Raw genomic sequence first — 21,320 nt, 5'->3', positions numbered from 1 at the left:
TTTTCCTTTTCGGCCTGCCGCCTGGCCCAAGTGTGCCATTCAATTAATTGAATTTCTCAAAATAAACGGTGTCCCAAAATCCGTAAAGTATGACTCACACACATCCTACACACATGAAAGCATTGCACTAATTCAAATATACGCGAAAACACATTTCTCTTACCCGGAAACTCAAACACAAAGATTTGTTCCAGTTGCCCTTTTTTGAGTGAGCACGCCACGAAAGAACCCGACCATCTAGAGGCTAACAGCTTCGTTGTAAAACACATCCATGATCCTTTCATAGCATCGTCTAGTCTGCAAGCATCTTCGGTGCTATGTCTCCCCTTTTACCGAATTGAGAAACGACACTCTTGCTGTCACCGTCGAAGCTAAACAATCATCGCAAATCTATACAAATTTGACACAGTCAGATTCAGGTATGCCGACATCCACTGATTGTGGTCTAAATAATACAGCGAAGCAGAAGTGCGGTGGTTGACGATTAGCGTGACATATTGGGAGCCAAGAGAAGGGGGAAGCGCACTAGAGGACGGCAGAAGCCTACGTGCTGCGACGAAATTCGAAAATTTGCAGGTGCTAGTTGGGTCAGTTGGGACGGGAGAGGGGTAATTGTAGATCGCACGGAGAGGCTTTCATCCTGCAGTGGAAATAGAATAGCCTGCTGCTGTTGTTGATGATGTTGATGATGATGATGACAAGCGCGCGAAGCAGTTCACAGTGACCAACAAAACGTCAGCTTAGAGTACCAGTAGAGCTGCCTTCGCCGATTGCCGGATTGGCGCTTAAATTAAACTATGGGGTTTTGCGTACCAAAACCACTTTATGAACACGAGGCACGCCATAGCGGGGGCGCCAGAAATTAGGGCCACCTGGGGTTCTTTAACGTCCACCTATATCTAAGTAGACAGGTCCTTTCAAATTCCGCCCACATCGGATCGGCGCTTACGCGTAATGAAAGCATCAACGTGATCACCCTCTTTTCCCCAGGTGCATTTCTTAAAATTCTATGAGGCAGGGAGAGAGGTTTTTTGCAAAGGACTGCGCTTTGAAGGAATTCAGAGTACGATTACATGTAAAAATTTGTATTGTGCAGGAAGCGAGATGTGTAAAATTACAAATTCTCACTATTTTACTAATTCTCTAATGGGTGCATGTTGAAACACGTGAAGTCGTTACGGCACATCATCATCATCATCATCATCAGCCTGGTTATGCCCACTGCAGGGAAAAGGCCTCTCCCATACTTCTACAACTACCCCGGTCATGTACTAATTATGGCCATGTTGTCCCTGCAAACTTCTTTATCTCATCCGCCCACCTAACTTTCTGGCGCCCTCTGCTACGCTTTCCTTCCCTTGGAATCCATTCCGTAACTCTTAATGACCATCGGTTATCTTCCCTCCTCATTACGTGTCCTGCCCATGCCCATTTCTTAATGTTGATTTCAACTAAGATATCATTAACTCGCGTTTTTCCCTCACCCAATCTGCTCTTTTCTTATCCCTTAACGTTACACCTATCATTCTTCTTTCCATAGCTCGTTGCGTCGTCCTCAATTTTAGTAGAACCCTTTTCGTAAGGCTCCACGTTTCTGCCCCGTACGTGAGTACTGGTAAGACACAGCTGTTATAAACTTTTCTCTTGGGGTATAATGGCAACCTGCTATTCATGATCTCAGAATGCCGGCCAAACGCACCCCAGCCCATTCTTATTCTTCTGATTATTTCAGTCTCATGATCCGGATCCGCAGTCACTACCTGTCTTAAGTAGACGTATTCCCTTACGACTTCCTGTGCCTCACTACCTATTGTAAACTGCTGTTTCCTTCCGAGACTGTTAAACATTACTTTAGTTTCCTGCAGAATAATTTTTAGACTCACCCTTCGGCTTTGCCTCTCCAGGTCAGTGAGCATGCATTGCAGTTGGTCCCCTTAGTTACTAAGCGAATCACCTGTTAAAACGCCTGAACATGGTTACATTTTCTCACATTGCACGTCCGCAAAACCTGCAAATCTGCAAGGCAACTTTGTTAGGAAGCTCGCGCCCTAGATAGGGAAGACAATGAGGCAGACAAGGCGAGTATATGGTCAATGTCATAAAACGCACAATTGGAATGGCGTCACTCAGGGTGGTCACGTTCTTGCTCCACGCGGTTCCTCGAAACATTATTCATGGCGCCACGCGAAAGCACACGTGTGCTCCAGTCAGGCGACGGACAAACTAATTCTAGAGCGGCCAGCTCCGACATCCTCTGTGTCCGCTACTATTCCAATTTGGCTCCTTGACGTGACAATGTTGCGCTGCACTGTTTATAACAACGTCGATAGCAGTGCAATATTAGCGCCTACACGTGTTCAGCATGGCGATCCTTGTTCACGCGCGTCTTCGCCACACCTTCTTACCCGTGAATTCAACGCAGCCAGCTCGCACCGTTTCTTCCACGCTAAAGCTGACCCCACCATAGAAGTGGTTGTGCTTGAGCGTGCTATTAAACTGCAATCATATTTTGTATCAATGTGATGTACCCGTGATTATTGCTTGCCTTGATCAGCACTATAAACCCGCCTGTTGCTACAAGCCACCAATACTACCACCACCATGTTCTTTTTAGCACCATGCAACATCTCGCGGTGTTAAATTTTGCTCAGATCTAATCTTTACGCATTTTGATTTGTGCTCTTAACACTTTATCAAGCAGACTGGAGGACCATGCTCGTTTCGTTGCTACACTGGCTCCAAGTCGTTCTTTGAGCTGCCAGAACGAGACGGTAAACGCTGCCACAAGTCTGATCAAGCTCAGGTAATTGTTCTTTTGTACCCTCGCCTCTTTGATTCCCAACACTTTTAGCCCAAAATGAACGTCACTGAGTTGCCAACCATTGCAATGTTTGCCTATGTATTGCGACTTAATCCAGTGATCTGTGTCAATTGCAGCGACTCACAAGCATTTTATTTGGGCTTTGTGAGTAGCATGGAAAGATTATGCCATGGCCTTCGATTCATTAGAGATAGCTGAGAAGATAGAGACTTTGCGTGGTCTAGAAGCGCGCAGAGCATACCAGAATGTCTAAACGAATGTCTATAGATTACACAGCTACCGAAATTCTTCACAGAATAGGCGGGCAAATAAAGATTAAGAAGCTGACCAGACAACCAGAAACAATATTTCCAACGAAGCTGGTTGCATGTATAGAAGTGTTGAAGCTATTAAGTAAGAGTTTAGTAGCCCTGATTATGAATGGCGAACACCTCAACAACTGGTGGCTTTCAGGTGAGATTGTACTAGTCGGAAACTAAGAAGATAACCTTCAAGAACTGTTCGAGTACCTTGTCTGACAAAGTGCATCAGTAGGTCCGAAGAATAATATCCAGAACTGTCAAAGTTCTACGCCCTAACAGGATAACGAGAAATCGTGATTGGCACTCAGCCTCGGGCATCCTTGAAATAGTACATATACGTATATTCACAGGAGACCCTGACAATTTGGATAAGGCTTACCAAACAAGAAAATGCATTTAAGCGCATGAGGGTGGTGTTTTCCGACTAATAATCGCCAGCTTACCGCTATGCTTAAAAAAAGAGTGTGCACCTATTACAATTTACTATTGCTTGTATATGGGGCAGAAACATGAAGGTCAATAAAGACGCTGGAGATTACCGTAAAAAAGGGGCGTCAAGCAATTGCAACGAAAAGTTGCCTTAATATAATAAGGCTGAAAGAGCGGTATGGATTACAAAGGATGTGGTTGGCGAGTGCCCTAGTTGAGAGTCAGAAGAAGAGTTGGTGACGACATGTAAAGGAGGGGCCGAGAATCGTTGCTTATTTCAGAATGGGTCTCGGTCAAAGGAAGTGTAGCTGAGGAGGCCTGTGCTCTACGATATGTGATAAAATATGGAAATTTGCAGGCAAAAGATGGTTTCAGGTGGCGGCAGACATGTATTACGAGATCAATGCACTGTCGTTAGGCAATGAACATAATACATATTTTTTCTTCTTATGCTTATGATGCCAATGATAGCGGTAGGGGTTTTGGTGGTGATTTTAATAAGAGTAACTATGATGAATCCCCAACACAATACCTATAGATAGTCCAAAAAACCATCGTTATGATTGTCAATGCAGGTGAAGAGCTAAAAGTTTGAAGAACTCTTCGCTTTATTTGTGCGATTACCAGAGAAATGAAAGAGACGCATTGCATATGATGTAAGTTTCGTTCGGAACAAAAATGTCGAAGGTGTGGCCACAGTTGTCTTTACTGCTTCTAATGAGAAGAATTTAGCCATTAAGGTACCCCGTCCTTGGAGTGTCCTTGGGTATTGCCTTTAACTGCGCGCTAGTCTCGTACGACGCTGTCACGGAAAGCCAAAGTACTTCGTTGTCGTCTGCAAACTGATTCGCAACTGCAATGGGGTCGTACAAGGTAAATGAATCATGCGCTTGCGGTGGTATGTTCATTGCAATGAGAATAATTAGGTACCGTTAAAAGTGTCACTGTGCACTTTCAAGAAAATAAAGCTACCATGTATGCAGCGATAGTAAAGTTGGTGCGACATATGAGGCCGAATCGTCATATATAGGTGGACTGCAGCGGCAGGAGCAATCGCGTGGAATTCGATTGCCATTCTCCCCTGCAGCCTCTAGAAGGGGAGGGGGAGTGGCGGTAGAAAAGAACAATTGTCTTTCTCCAGTGCTTCACCTTGTCATCCAAATATTCAGACGCCTCGTAGCTCTCGCAGCAGCTCTCACTTATGAACCAGTTGTTCGTCATGTGGCTAACCAACAGATTTTAGCAACGCTTATGAAGAACACTGACCAGCGCAACCGTGGAATTGCGGTTGCTTTGCATATTGTAAAAAAAAAAAACATGCGCAGTCTTGCGCGAGTGAGCCATTCATTGTTGGGATTAGGAGGAGTTTGTTTTTATTGACAGGATATTACTGAACCTCGGCTAATCATGCAGTGGCACTAGATCATTTAATGGCCATACATTGGGGCGGTGGGTTGTGGTGGGTAGGGAAGCAGGTTTTCTACTCCGGCGGATGCTTGGCATGGCGTGGCGTCTCTGAATGCGGTTACGCGGTCCCTAGCTCGAAGGCCATCTGCAATGACGACGCAGTCTAGGGGCAACGAGGGCTGATAACTTGGTGTGCGCTGTGTTTTCGCCGCGCAGTTCGCGTGGAAGCGAATGGCATCACGAAGAATTATTCGCTTGCTGCTACCACCGCGCTGGTTAACGCCAGTGAGCGTGCGACACCATCCTTTTTAATTTAGTACGCGAATGCTTACAAGTTTATACGGCCGTCAAAAATACTATCCTTAGTTCGTTTACCAGTCTAATAATTTGCAATCGCCTAGGATACCTCACCTTCCGGGCAAAAGTGACTTCTGGTGTTGATCCTGTACAGCTTTTGTTCATATGCGGTCAATCATTTTTGGTTGAATTATAATACTCGTGTCCCGCTTTTTTTTTCTTATCCGCCGTTACGCGCTGGAAGTCAGGTTTACCACGCCATTTTTTGAGCTTGAACATATATTGACGTATAAATGTGGGAAGTTTCGCCTATTCATCCAAATAAAGTAAGCCCATATTGCAATGACAGGATCACAAGCACAAGCAGTTGAAACAGGGATTCGGTACTGCAAGCCGACAAATCACATGTCTATTAACGTGAGGCATACCCTCATATATTCCTCGTTATTTTATAGCCGGCTGAACTGACAACCGTACCACGGTACGAATACTGAAACTGAAAAGTAATAAATCTAAATAAAGCGATCGCTACTCATGAATTTTGGCCATAGAAATAAACCAGGGATGACGCCAAGAGAAGCTTTCAAAATTTGACCACACTCAGGCTCTCTAAATTTTCGGGCAAGCTGCCGAAAAAAACACCAATCGTCTAGGCGCACTGTAAGAATGACCTCAGCAGTAATAAATCGACAATTCGGCTGCGTCGTTAAGTACTTGTTAGACTAACCCGAACGAATGTCCCCAAAGTAGCTCAAAAATCTGAAAAGGACAGTGCTAGAAAAAAAAATGGTGCTAATGTTTTTCTGTAAACATTTACATTTCCAACACAGCTAATAACATCACTCCGTTGTATAGAAATATATTTGTCATAAGTTACTGATCGCAAGTTCCCTGGATTTTTAGTTGAAGCAGTGGGTCAATTTACACTAGGACTGTCATTCTTAATGTTAATCACCTCTTTCCGTTTCAGATATGCGACAATACAAAATGCACAAAAAGTAATAAATAAAGGCTCTCTCAAAGTGTAGGTATTTTCACTATAGTATGGCCTTGAAATTGTTCAATACACATATAATTCGCAAATCAACGTGAACTAGATGCTTTCTGCTACGCACAAATACCAAATGCGCTTTGTAAGGCCTCAAGGACATCATATATGGACTGTACCAAACAAATATAAGCACACAGCTACGCTAAATAAATACTGTTGTCATGATTACTTTCTTTCTTTATAGCGACACTTTAGTAAATTGCATTCAAGTCTAAAATGTCATTTTTATGCATACATGCGATATGTAATATTTGTTGTGTATGAAGCCTTCTGTGTATATATCATGTGCGTGCTACTGCCATATAAGGGACCGTGGACCTCCGTCAAGCTGCTGTGACAGCTTTTTTCCCAGTGTCCCTCCAGTTCCTTTTGTTTCTGGTAAATAAAATTGATTGATTGATTGATATAGATAAACAGAATATGATTTGGGGACAGCCTCTAGATAGAAAGGCAGCAATTAGCCTTCTGTCTACATAAATAAATGAGGAAAATACGTATATAAGCATGGTTGGGTGAGTAGTGCCGGAGAAGTTCGTGACCCGAGTGGTGCAGGCGTCGAATGGGCTGAAGCTGAGGCATTCAGCTGAAGACAGACGGCCAGACAACCTGGCGAGGCTGAGCCGGAACTTTGGGTAGGGAGCTGTAGAGAGGCTGGGTTCAGTGCTCTGCTGGACTCTCAGAGGACTTTGAATGTTCAGTTGCAGGCTCAGGAGCACCATGGTAGTGCAGGAGCCAGGAGCCATCGGCCATGGCGCTCCTGCGTCCGGAAGTGCAACCTTCCTATCTCGACTTCTCGTCTCTCAACTTCTCATGATTTCAGTTACTTGGATCTGACATTAGCGTGTGAACTATGACTTTTCATCGTTGAACAGCTCAATGAACCTATTTGAACGAATACACGACAGTGCGTCCATACCTTGGACCCCTTAATAAGTACTGCTACTGCGATACGGCCGTTCCTAACTATATCTGAGCTGTCGTTGTCTATGCAGTGTGAATGCAATCTTTAAGAGTTAATGGGTGAAATAAACGACTGGTCTAACGTCTGAAATCCCTACAAAGTACCTGATCCTCACCTTTGCCACATGTGATCTGCCACTAACAATAGAAACTGGATACACAAAGATAGCTGTCAGACCATACATTCCTAATCCCAGAAGATGCTTCCAATGTCAAAGATTTGGCCATGGATCACAGAGCTGCCGTGGTAGACTCCCATGTGCGAAATGTCCAAGGTCCGCTTCAGACAAGTGTGAAGAGACACCTCACTGTGTAAACTGTGATGGTGAACATGCAGCATACTCCCGATCAAGTCCCAACTGAGAAAAAAAAAAAATTATCACTCTTAAAGTACATGAGAACATCTCTTTCATGGAAGCACGTAAACGGTGCTCACCATTCCATACTATAGCTTATGCCGATGCGACGCGTCAGAGGGCAGCGCCGCACCGGCCTGCACCACCTGCCCGGCCCACACACAGCGATTCATTGGCTGTGGCACGCCTCGCCCCTGAGGTGGCAGCAGTCAAATCTGCTCCACCCATCAAGACACAGAGGCCGACTACCCCGGGTACGTCGGGCCTCAAGACCCCGCCTCACCAGGCGAGGTCTGACAAACAAACTAGCAGCCCGAACGCGCGGGCATCCAGTGTCTCCCAAGAGGCAATGGACACAACACCGGCACGTTTACTGCCGAAAAACCGGCGTGGATCTCTCGAACAGGCCGAAACAAACAAAAAACCCGTAACGGGGCCAGACGACGGGTCCTGTTACCTAAAATACACAACTACACACTTGAACACTGAACATTTCTCATTCTAACAAAATGGCTGTACAAATTATTCATTGCAATGCCCGTGGCATTCTTTACAGCTTAGATGCCATCAAGGAAACAATGCATGAGTTTAATTCTAGGCTGTTCTGCATTCAGGAAACACACTTGAAAACGTCAAATACAAATTTCCTTACATAATACAGATTATTCCGCAAAGATCGCGATGATAGCCACGCAGCGTCTGGTGGCGTGGCTATTATAGCTCAGAGGTCAGTTGCTTGCCAACACCTCCACCTTCAAACTAATTTAGAGGCAGTAGCAGTTAGGGCAATCCTATCCACAGGTTGGTTACGGTGTGTTCTCTTTACGTACCACCTGAACATCGCTTGCAACTGAGGGAACTTGAAACGCTTGTGAATCAGCTTCCCGAGCCATTCATTTTAACCGGTGATGTGAACGCCCATATTACACTGTGGGGTGACTCGCGCTGCGATGTAAGAGGGTCTACTGTAGCAGATTTTCTTTTTTTTTAACCTGTGTGGTTCTGCTGAATGAAAAAGAACCTACTTTTTATAGCACCACACAAAAATCATATTCTTCAATAGACTTAACCACAGCCTCTCAATCTATAATGGCCTACCTTGATTGGAAGGTCCTAAAAAACCCTTACGGAAGTGATCACTTCCCTATTTCCTTAACTCCACCAAAACAAGCTGATTGCCCTCCCCAGATTAGCCGATGGAAAATCGACTAGTCGAATTAGGAACCTTTTGAAAAGATTACGTATTTACAGCGCGATGATTTGCTTTCTTTAAACATAGATGACGCTGTGGCATATCTCACAGGTTTTATTATTGACGCTGCTGAAAAATGCATAAAGCAAACTAATGGACTTGCTAATAAGCGTCGGTTGCCTTGATGAAACGACGAATGCACAAAGGTAAGAAAAAAACTAAATAAAGCTTCGGGCCTGCTTCATGACTCTCCAGCTGCGGAGAACCTCATTAATTACAAGAAGGCAGAATCACGGGGCAGGAGAACACGTCGACGTGCTAAGCGAGAAAGCTGGGAAATTTACATATGTAGCGTCAATTCGTAGAAGGTTGAGGCTAAGGTGTGGAATAGGGCGAACAAATTAAAGTGCAGGGAAACACAACCGCTTCCTTTAGTAAACGCTCAAGGCGACAGCATGAACGATCAGACATACTTATTGGGCAAGCATTCTCAAAATATTTCTAGTGCATCACACTCTGCACCAACTATCATAAAATTCAAGGAACGCATAGAACGAGACCGCCTTGAACGAAAATGCGGAGCAGATGAACCTTACAACCGTCCGTTTCGTCTCGCTGAACTGAAGGCTGCCCTCAGTTCCTGCAGCAACTCAGCACCAAGTTGTAGCTGCATAATATATGCAATGATGAAGAATATGCATCCAGAAACATTGAACACACTTCTGGCTCTTTACAACACCATGTGGGTATCTGGGCAGATTCCATCCTCATGGAAAGCAGCGATTGTCATCCCAATTCATAAGCAAGGCAAAGACACCGCATTAGCCAGTAGATATAGGCCAATAGCACTAACAAGCTGTATGTGTAAGTAATACAAAAAAAATGATAAATCGGCGTCTAATCTATTTCCTGGAAAGCAACCGTCTGCTTGATCCCCTTCAATGTGGTTTCGTGGAGGGTAAGTCAACAATAGGCCACCTTGTTCGCATTTAGGCAAACAGAGATCCTTATATACAGAAACAGTTTTTTTCTCTGTGTGTTTCTCGACTTGGAGAACGCGTATGACACAGCATGACGATACCGAATCCTGCGAGACCTATCTGCCATGGGCGTATGGGGCAATATGTTAAACATAATAGAAAACAACTTGTCTAACCGCACGTTCCGTGTTAGAGTCGGCAATGCCCTGTCCAGGCTGTTCACACAAGAGACTGGTTTGCCACAACAAGGGGGCGTGCTTAGTTGCATCCTCTTCCTTGTGAAAATGAATTCCCTTCACAATGTCATTGCATCATCAATGTTTTATTCAATTTATCTGGATAATGTGCAACTAGGATTTAAGTCTTGTAACCTTGCAGTCTGCGAACGCCAAGTCCAACTCGGACTGAAGAAGGCCTTAAAATGGACAAATGAAAATGGCTTCAAGCTAAACCCCCTCAAAAGCTCCTGTGTACTTTTTTAGAAAGATAGGCTTTATATAGGATCCTGATATTATGCTGCATGGACAACACCATACCACTCAACACTGAACATAAATTTTTAGGCGTAATACTCCACTCAAACCTAATCTTCATTCCTCATATCAAGTATCTGAAAGCTAAATCCCTTTGAAAAATTAACATCCTGAAATTACTGTCACACACAACATGGGGAAGCTACAGGAAATGCCTCATGAACCTCTACAGGAGCCTTGCACGGTCATGGTTCGACTACGGTGCCGTAGTGTATCACTCTGCTACACCCAGTGCTCTCAAGATGCTGGACCCAGTGCATCTTCTTGGTATTCGCCTCGCCACCGGTGCCTTTAGGACGAGTCCGATTGAAAGGCTGTATGTCGAATCGAATGAATGATTTCTTGATCTACAGCGCTCATATTCTACTTTTCATTTTTTTCTGCAAATACATGCTAACAAAAGCCACCCTTTCTATCCCACCATAAATGATATGACCTCTGCAACGCCCTTTCGTAACAAACCTACAGCCAAAGAGCCATTCTCGATTCGAGTGAGAAAGCTGAGCGAGGATATGGATGTTCGTATTCAAGAAAATCATCTAATGGCTTTTGCCAAGCACTTTCCGCCCTGGTTGTGGCGCAGCATTGACTGTGACACGTCATTTGTGGAGGCAACGAAGCACGCTCCAGAGTCGCACATTCATATGCATTTTCTAGAATTGCAATTTAAATACTCTTGTCCAGAATGTTACACAGATGCGTCGAAATCGCATGCTGGCGTGTCGTATGCAGCCGTCGGCCCATCCTTTTCGGAGTCCACTGTTCTGCACCCTCAAACAAGCATCTTTACAGCAGAGGCGTATGTACTATTGTCGCCTGCGAAACACATCAAACAGTTAGAGCTACATGAGGCGGCCATATACACAGACTCATTAAGCGTTGTGAAAACATTGATGTCATGCTGCAACCACAGAAATCCACTAATTGCAGATCTTTTCTCTCTCCTCTATACTATTTATGCCTTTGCCCAGCACATAACAGTATGCTGGGTGCCTGGACACACAGGTATTGAGCGTAACGTCCTGGCAGACCAAATTGCTACCTTCTTAGACACGAAAGCTTGCAAAATGTCCACAGCCGTTCCGGTCAGACCTAAAGCAATACCTACGGAAAAAACTGGGAACCTACTGGCAGCGTAAGTGAGACGCTGAAATCCTTAATAAACTCCACGTAGTTAAGCAACATTTAGGATACTGGCCATCACTGACTAAGTCCAGACGAAGGCATGTCCTATTCTGTCGTCTCAGAATAGGGCAGACTTACGGTACACATAGATTTTTGTTGGCTGGCGATGAACGTCCAATGTGTAGTAGATAAAGCGAGACACTCAGTGTTAAGCACGTCTTCCTAGAATGTCGCGAAACACAAGTCGAGCGGAAACGACACTTCCCCTTAGCATATATTCAGTGTATACCACTTCAACTGGCACTGTTTTTAGGCAGAGAACCGCTATTTAACATGCAAGCTATGTTAGCCTTTTTATACGGCGTTGACATGCTCCACGTTTTCTGTCCAAGAAATTCGTAACACGACCTCTTGCGAGAGGCCACGGTTGCGATGTCAAGCTTTATCATAGCACATGCCTCCGGGCCCTTGTGCTCAAGGGACCCGTTGATGCTGTTGTGCTACTCGTCATCAACAATCACCTGTCCACTTTTATGCATGTAACGTTATTACACCCTTGTTGTGCATCCCTCACTTATAGTATACCCTACTTCAGTCATTCTCATTTTTATTCCTTACATATTTTAAGCAATTTATAGCTCTCAGTTTTAGGACTCTCTGCAGCCATGTCACATGAGCCTTTAGCTCATTCAGTACTCATCACCTACTGTTTTGGCGCTCTTTGGCCACACTTGGCCCTCGCGGCATTAAACAAGACATATCATCATCATCATCACCATCGAGCCAAAGGAGTGTTGTTTACCGTCGTTTGGAGATACCCATAATATTCTTGTATTCCGCAAAATTAGATAATTAGGCATAATTATTAAAATATTTTCTCGTTTATTATAATTAAAATAAAAGTGTTATTTATAATATTGTAGAGCAACATGAAGAGCTCCTGATACAGCTTTCTGTTTCTCGACATATGCTACATAAAAGTGTTTTTACTTTTCAGAGCGTGAAAGTATGCCACGAATAAACGCAAAGTTACAACGCAACTGGCCACTCGAGGCACATTGCTTGTATTGCCGGACTTCTCTCACACTCGGAAAAACGCTTTTAAATAGCATGCACTAAGCAAGAGAAAGCTACAATATTCTCATTGACACTTTTCATCTAATTATGATACTTGATAAGCTAATAAGTAATTATGACTAATTATTGAGGTAGGCGAAATGCAAAAAAGTTATCTGCGTATCTACACGCCACGGCAAACAGCATTGCCTTGATTCCTTTCAGCTACGCATAATTTGCATGTTCTTAAATGTCGGCTCAATTAAGTGAAAGGTCCTGTATGTAGCAGTTACAGCAATAGAGTACGAAGAGGTCGAGCTAAAACACGCCGTGGTTACTCAGTGGCTATAGTGTTGGGCTGCTGAGCTCGAGATCGCGGGGTCGAATCCCGGCCACAGCGGCCACATTCCGATGGCGGCGAAATGCAAGAACACCCGTGTTCTTAGATTTAGGTGCACATTAACAAACCCCAGGTGGTCGAAATTTCCGGAGTCCTCCTCTACGGCGTGCCTCATAGTCAAAAGGGTTTTTGGCGCGCAAAACCCCGCAATTTTTGGGTCACGCCAAAGAAACAAAAATTTAAAAAACCAGCTCACATTTGCCTGCCGTTCGGCAGCAGCAAGCGGACGCACCTATTGTTCGGCGTGCAGATACAGCAGAATAAATTTAAAAAAAAAAGAAGAGAAACTAGCGTTGCTTCGCGTATAATTCTGATACCTTGCCACCACATTCGATGTTTTGCCCAAAAATTTTGATATTTTTGATAGGATGATCTTGATGTCATGCTTTTAAACTTGGGATTGTTGTCCTTTATTTCTTTTTAAAAGTTTTGCAGTTTACTCATTGTTCGCGCAGTTGTGTGCAATGCGTTTTAGCCCATAAAACTCGTACTCTACGCCATTCGGGCATAACCTGCATGGGCGAAAAAAGATCTAGAACTTCTACTTAGTACACATTAGCTTAAAAGAACCAAGGCTAATTTTACACAGAAAATGTTGTGTAAGCAGCTCAGGTTATAAGACATAGAAGAGAAAAACCATGGAGTAGCGAAAAATAAGGAATTTAAGGACATGGCACAAAAAATGGAAAATTATAGTTGTCAGTATTCAGGATTCAACGCAGTATCCTCGGAAGAGCATTTATCGTATCCACAGCTTCTTGAAAAACACAGACTTACTTCGTACATGCAACGGCTTAGATTTGCCTGTTAGTGTGGGAGGTGTGTGTGACGAAAGAAGACAACGTAATGACTGCAGCATCTTATATAGGAATAACAGTAAAGTTTAGTGTGGGCAAAAGGATCTTGTGAAGTCACGTGTATTTCTCTTTGTGAGATGCAACGCCATGTACGTGGTCGAAGAGACCTCAAGACTGCAAGGCGCCGCCAACATGCAAAACATTAGTCATATATTACGCACTAATCATTGGTGTTTCTTTTTTCAATTTCTTGTAGCATGGTTCCTCGCGGTTCTTTCGAGCACTCAGACCGTGTTGCCCCTCACTTTGCAAGTGGCTGTTCACTCTCGATAAAAATCACAAGTTATTGTGTGTAGCAATGGCTAATGCACTGAAAAAGTATTCTGTATGATATTCATCGGAGCAGTTATCCCCGCTAATGTCGCTGCCGCTTTCAATTAGAACTTGAACTTGGCAACATCAACCTCCATTTTATTTAAACGGTCAATGGCCAGCGCATTATTGGGGCATCGCATTAAGCTGATTAAGCGGACCACAACGTGTACCCTCTGGGTTCAAGAAAGTCGCTTGCTTGTGAGCATATGTGGTCGGAAGGTTGAAGGAAACGCTAAAGTAAGTGCCACACAATAACGTTTTGCTAAACGTGTAAATTCTTTATGTTTATGGCCTAAATATTGTATCAAGATTTTCTCTTTAGATTATCTGCCTTCATTCAAAGTGAAATATTTTACCCGCACTTTCCATTTTTTTTTTCATTCATTTCGATGGGAGAATAAATGGCTTTGAAGGCAGGCTGAATATTCTTGCTAAATAGGCAAACCTCGCTACCGGTGAGGTTTGCTTATTTGCAGCAATGAATTCAATGCAGCAGCGACAGCTGCTGCAATGAATACCATTTAGAATTGTTTTATGTATATTTTTTCAGTGCCTCAGGTTTTGCTACGCTAGATCAATTAAGTTTTATATCTACAATTTACAGCTGCGTGCCATGTGAGTTGCAACACGATGTCCGTGGCCGAAGGAAACACCAAACCACCCAAGTAGCCGCGACATACGAATAATTTAGGAACTAAACATAATTTCGCTTACTCGTAATAATCAAATGAATTATTTTTTTCTTTGTTGGCCCCGCCGTACAGTCAAAGGTCCCTGGAACAAGGAAATCGTGTTGGAGATCATATCGCACGGGTCTGCGAATGACCGTTTTAATACGAACGCAATGTATGCCCCATTACGTGAAACTCTGTCGTAGTCGGCGGCGTGGCGGAATATTGTAACCAACACTGGCATACGGCATCAACAGTAAAAAAAAAAAAACACGTCGGAAATGCTCGGATTGACATCACATTTCTCAGGCAGGTTCCTGTAAAGAAGGTAAAGTACTGTATTTGAACAGAAAATTTGGTACATTTCGGTCTCGGTGGGAATTGAACCCGCGCCTAGGGGGTGAGAGAGAAGCTATATAGCGCCTCCTTGATAGGAAGCCTGTGCACTATCCGCTATGACGTCATGCTGATTTCCATTGCAGAGCCTCGCGTGATCAAAGCGGTGAGGTCAACATCACCGCCGCATACTCGGGTGGGTCCCCAGTAGATTCATAGGTAGTTGGGAAACGTAAGATGACGTCACGAGTCAAACTGCATTGGCCTTGTGCTATCTAGCAGATGTTGGGGGAGCACACTTCCCCAACGCCTACATGGCGGCTCTACGGTTCTGGTTGACTAAAGCTGTGCCATGTGCGTGCGTCAATGCACTCGTCATGGTGCAGCCACAAGTGTATAATATAAAAACAGTAATGTCAAATTGAAAGCCACCCAATATTTCTTCCATTTATAACTTCCTCGCCTGCAAAAGAGCGCGTTGAGACGCTTGGAGCTTTGTGATTTGACCTTTAGGAAGCGCACTTGGAACGCAGGCAAGAGCTTTTACTCACGCTAACCTTTAAAGGTATCTGTAAATGAGACACCGCGTCTATTTCATTTTCTTTACGCGCGCATTGTCACCTAAAAGTCAAAACTACGTCATTCTACCGACGAAGCACATCTCCTGTTTTCGAATAGCTCTCAATATGGTAAATGCGCTTCTAAGGGTACTTCGCTGGAACATCATTTTTGGTGAATATGTTATTCCCTGTTTGGTGCTTTAAATTAGCAATTTCGAGCTTTCGTGTACTCTTTTTGCTTTCGTCCTGTATGCCTTTTCTCCTGTATTGGCTGCACTTCTAGAACAAAGTTTCATGCGGAAAGGAGGCCTTACTACTTTTGAACTGCTATACCGACTACAAGATCTAAGAATGTACTTCTTGCATAAGTTTTGTGTCAGAAGGGCGAACATACAAGTTATACTGGTTAACACGCATCAAAAAGAAGTACACCGCGAATGAATAAAGTAAAGTTATTCCAACGTCAACTTAGCCCCGAGAACGAGTGGACTAAAATCAATATATGTCAAATATTCTATACCAAAGATGACAGTTTTACACGACGCGGGATACATTTGTTGTGACTGAAATGCATTTGAGTATTAAACAAAGGTGCCCTAGTGCTTCTCCATTCTTTAAGTCACTACAGCCAGGAAATACATACGTCCGCTTGAAGGTCCCAAACTCCAGAAGCATGTCAGCTTTTCTATTTTGTTTTCTGTTTGCTTTCACCTCACGGTACCGGATCGTTGGGTCTGCAACATATAAGAGTGATACACAAAGCAAGGTATGTTTATAGAGAAGGAATTTATCTTTGATAGCTTTGCCGCTTGGCTGAATATGTGCGTCTAACATCCTACACCCCTCAAATTGGACAACTCCGTAAGTACAACTAGGTAATTGCGACCGCGCGTGTGCCCATTTTTTGTCAACTCCCAGAATGATTCGGCGTACGCGCTTCGAAAATGATATTGGCTTCTCCCTTTTTCAGAGCAATTGGCCTTAGCACAAAAGTGAGATGTGCGTACTATGAAGCATACGCAGCTTTGTTCAACACTCACATATGCAAGTTCATAAATGTACAGTGTCCAATATTGATCACAGTTTTGCTCGAAGGGTGAAATAAAGGTAATGATAGGAAGTGCGCGAGGTCAGCGCTCCTACGCTTTTACGTAGTTTTCCGGAGGTTACCAAGCACTACAAGTATATCAGACTCGAAAAGGAGTTTGTAAGTGGCCAAACGGGGTCTTTACCGAGTTGTTGGTTTTTAGCAAGCGAGAACGTGACAGCCAAAAAGCGCCCGCATAGCCGCATACATGAGGGCACACGGACGAAGGAAATAAAATCGACGGCGCACTCGCCGGCTTTGAAATGGAAACGGGATGCTCGATCACCTTTGTGGCTGCTCGCACTTTTAGTGCGAAAACATTATATGCCCCATTGCCCGAAAATCCGGCGTTGTGGTCGGCGGCGTGATTGAAAGATGGTACCAAAAATGGGCGCTGGCACGAAGAGTAAGGACACGTCGAAAAGTGATAGTACCGACGTCAAATTTCTCAGGCTGGTTTCTGTACACGAACTAAATGATCGCTTTTGAAAAGAAACTTCAGCAAATTTAGGTCTGAGTAGGAATCGATCCCGGGCCTCCGGGATCTGAGACTAGTACACTTAGGTGCTACCGATACCTAGATGCTAAGTGTGCGTAAACTTAGGGCCTGACAGGCCTCACTGCGCCTGCGATAAACATATAACCTCCTTGGTGTTGAAGCTTCACTAATTTCGCTCTGGTGGCGTCGCATTCGCGCATGGCTTGCCGCCGCATCAGCCCCATGGCCACCGCGTCACCTTCTCCTTTGTGAGAAATGCAGCGTGCGGTTCGTGCTCGATTCTGGAGCTGTGCCAGGATGGATCCCGTTGGTCTAATTCGACGTGTCCGACGTAGAGGCGCCCAAAATAACTTGAAGATGATGCGCTACCAGAGAATTATCGTTCGAGAATATTGCCCTTTAACACAATGCACCTTTGAATGCTACCTTTAGTTTTCGTGAGTTATCGTTGGTTCTAACACTTATGCTCAATCCGAGAAAGCATTTGCCAAGCAGTTGTACATGGGTAAGTGACTATGTTGTTGAAACGTAGCTTGTAGCAGTTTACATGCTCTGTGGGCGCTGGTTTATCCGCGTCGCGCTTGCCTGCTGCACCGCGGTGCACGCTTGCGCTCTGAAAGCTGGCAGAGGAAACGTGTTCGGCCTTCCTATACACAGCATTGCGTACTGCAGAGCCATTGTTCGTGTTGTGGTACGCGTTCGAGCACCCGACGATCACGCAACGAATCGGCATTCTAGCGACAACTCAAATCACTTGTGATGCAGGCAGAACGCCAGCCTAGCAAGACGCCCGTAAACTCGCAAATGATGAGCGAGCAATGCGCCTGCCTGCCTAGGCGCTACATTGCGCTAATGAGAGATTAGCAGCTGCCTACGGTTCTACAACACTCGCCATATTCGCATCGCTACCGCTCTCCGGCAGCTGCACGCGTCCTCTGAATAGGCGCCATTTATTAGCTGTTTATAACGAAGTTAGGCAATTACCGGCCCTGCGGCTTTACCAATATTACTATATGAGAGTATGCGCTACGCATTTATAGTCACTTTATCGCAAGTGAAGTTTCATTGTAGTTTACTTTGAAACAGTAGCAGCCTCCTCACCTGTAGCCTATGTATTGGTTACATAAAACAGCGGTCAGTTTAAAAATACACAATTCAATTTGAAAGTTCACACCCCTCAAACGCTCAAACCTACAAAATATGGTTTTTGTCAGTAGCATACGTGCAGGTTTTTGTAGTGTTTTTTTTTTTTTTTCATAAAGGTTGGACGTACAGCCTGTCCGCTGTGTTTGATAATTTTAATTTTTATTGCCGAAGAGCGAGTTTTTTCTGGGCACATACTCAGCGATTCTAGCAGCTACAAGTGCACTTGAGATCATAGTTTATGATCATAACTTGAAGAAAACTAGAATACAAATGAATTTACCAGTGTCTCTGTATGCTACACACCATACAAAGCAGCATGTCTCTACTTATGGTTAATGTATTAGGTTATTTTAGGCTAAGGTGTTTTGTTTACATGTGAGTGCTACCGGTTGAATGCACATGTAAACTACCTATAGTACAGAGAGATGCGAAGAGCATGTCACACTTGATATCCTCAGCAGCAGGGAATGTATGGGGGCTGTCGAGATCGCAGCATCTCATATTACATTATGTGTATTACCTTGTAAATATCTAAAGTGTCATATCACACACATTTCACGCAATGGTGATTATATCTACCAAGAAGACGGTGAGATTATAGGCCATGATGCGAAATATTAGTTTATGTTGCCCCACTAAAGCGAGCTTTATGAATCTGCGCACTCTTCGCTGATACAATATTTTACATACTGAACACATTAGCATCATGCTAAGCTTCACATCGACTAAAACCTTCAAAAGTGGCCTTCATAACGACACCTTTAGAGACAACGGCGCCATAAAAAAGGACCGAGACATGTAAACCCATCTTTAGGTAACCGGTTTTATGGCGAAATTATCAAAATTCTCAGGACTGGTAGGCCATCATGTGCCAAAAGAATACAGTGTCGACAGTAACCAGTTCTGAAATCAACAGGCCAGCTTAAGCGTCTATTTCTTCCAAATCACTTTAGTGAGATTCTAATAATGTTTGAAGTGGTCACTAATAATACCTTGGGATTCCCAAGGAACCCTAAATTCAATTTGTGAACTCGCTTTTTCTAGTCAGGTTCATTTCTTTCCCAAGTTATAAACTTTTTGAAAGCTACAACAGGAACCAATCTTATATGACCCCAGTATTGTATATCGGTGTCTTTGATACAGACTACCTTCATTTCTTTAGCTGGACTTGGATGCGTGCCGTTAAAGCTACATCGTTTTTCAGTCACTGTCACTGTCAATGTCTTGGATCACTAGTCACTTGGATCGTTTATGGATCAGTGCAAAATTGCTGCACGACTGGTCGCTCGCGGCACTTGGGCGTATTCGTGGGCTTTTTTACGCTCTGAAAAACACTTTCGTGTAGCACGTATTGAGCAGCAGCAAGCTGCACAGGGGGTTTTTCATGTTGCTCTACATTTTTCTCATGGACCCTTTTAATTTAATTGTAACAATTGAGAAGTTAGATTATTATTTATGACTACCAAGCTGAAAGACACTAGAAATTGAGAAAGTTCTCTTGCATGTCAATGTGTGTGTGTAGTCTGACGTTCGGGAGGTATTAATCAATGTTTAATAAAATTGACAGATACATGTTTAGAATTCTGTATGTTTGTTGGTGCAAAATATAGGAAGTGAGAACTAAAAAACAGCAAAGAAGAAACAGTTATCAGCTGGGGTTTATAACATACGACCTGATCATTCTAATCCCAGTATCATAGCCTTGCACCACGGCGAATTTCTTTTTGATTACGATTTTTATTACAACAACCAACTATAAAGGGATGGCATAATGCGTAAAATTTTTTCACTTGCCCCAGTTCATTATGTAGATTGATCCAGTAAATACGTTGAGCTTGTACATTTTTCCCATGTCAACAGTAAGAATCTCTGTCTACGCTAATGTTTACATTTGCATGTTGAAAGCCAGGGTGCACTCATATAGGTGTTCTGTGGAGAGCTTGATCTGATTATCTCCAAGCGACTGCAAACAACAATACATGGCTTCTGTTTAGCTACGTAGCATCAGAATATTTTAAAGATTGTCTTAAGTAGAACGCCCAGTATATATACTGGCATAAGATTGCCTCAATATATAAGAGGTACGTTGCATTGGTTTCAACAGCGAACAAATATTACAGCATTTTTTTTCTCTATGAAGAGCAGAACATACTCTATGCCTTATACCCAGTAACATAGATTGGTGTAAAAAAGGCTGATTCATCTAAGGCATATAACTAGCGAACCAAGCCGGCATGGAAGAGGTCTACTGAAGGGCGGCACATGTCCATAGACCTAGGTCGCAGTGAAAGAGGATCATTGAAGAGCGCTAAATGCCCAATGTCACATTACCAGTGACCAAAGCTTGTGGGTAGCTTGGTATAGAACCAGTTTCCCCCGAGCACATAAACACGATGCTCAAGCCATAAGACCATGGACTACCCAGTAACCCAAAGCTTACAGCAAAATGGTAAGGGGCACAGAGAGGCGGGCAGACAGACAGAAACTTGAATTATATTTTTATTGAAATTTACGGTGGTCTCATGGTGACTTTGGTATAAGAGCGCGATTGCCACATGGTAAATTAATGTTGATGAAGCAAAAAAGTTCAAGTCAAGTGGCTCCTGGTGACAAAATGTATTAAAAGCACAATCGCTTATTAATGCGCTTGGCATGTACCGCTCAGATGGAGTTAATAAAAAGGCTTTATAGAGTAGTTGTAGTTAGGATAATTGTTTTATTTAGGGGAAGACTAGCGTACTCTAAACGCCTCTGCAGCTACAAAATTCTACAAATTTTTCAGCCGTTTGCTCAGCTTTTCCACAAACGGGAGCTGAGGACGAATGTGAGTATGGTGTTGCATGTTATGATACATTTAGTAGACGACACTGGACCGAAGAGTAGCTGTGTTAGAATTATTTTCTGAAGCTTTAAAAAGAATATGGCACACATTAGAATAAT

Source organism: Dermacentor andersoni, chromosome 10, assembly GCF_023375885.2.
Source record: "Dermacentor andersoni chromosome 10, qqDerAnde1_hic_scaffold, whole genome shotgun sequence".
Taxonomy (NCBI): domain Eukaryota; kingdom Metazoa; phylum Arthropoda; class Arachnida; order Ixodida; family Ixodidae; genus Dermacentor; species Dermacentor andersoni.
The sequence above is the reverse complement of the archived record's forward strand: the minus strand, read 5'-3'. Positions refer to the sequence as shown.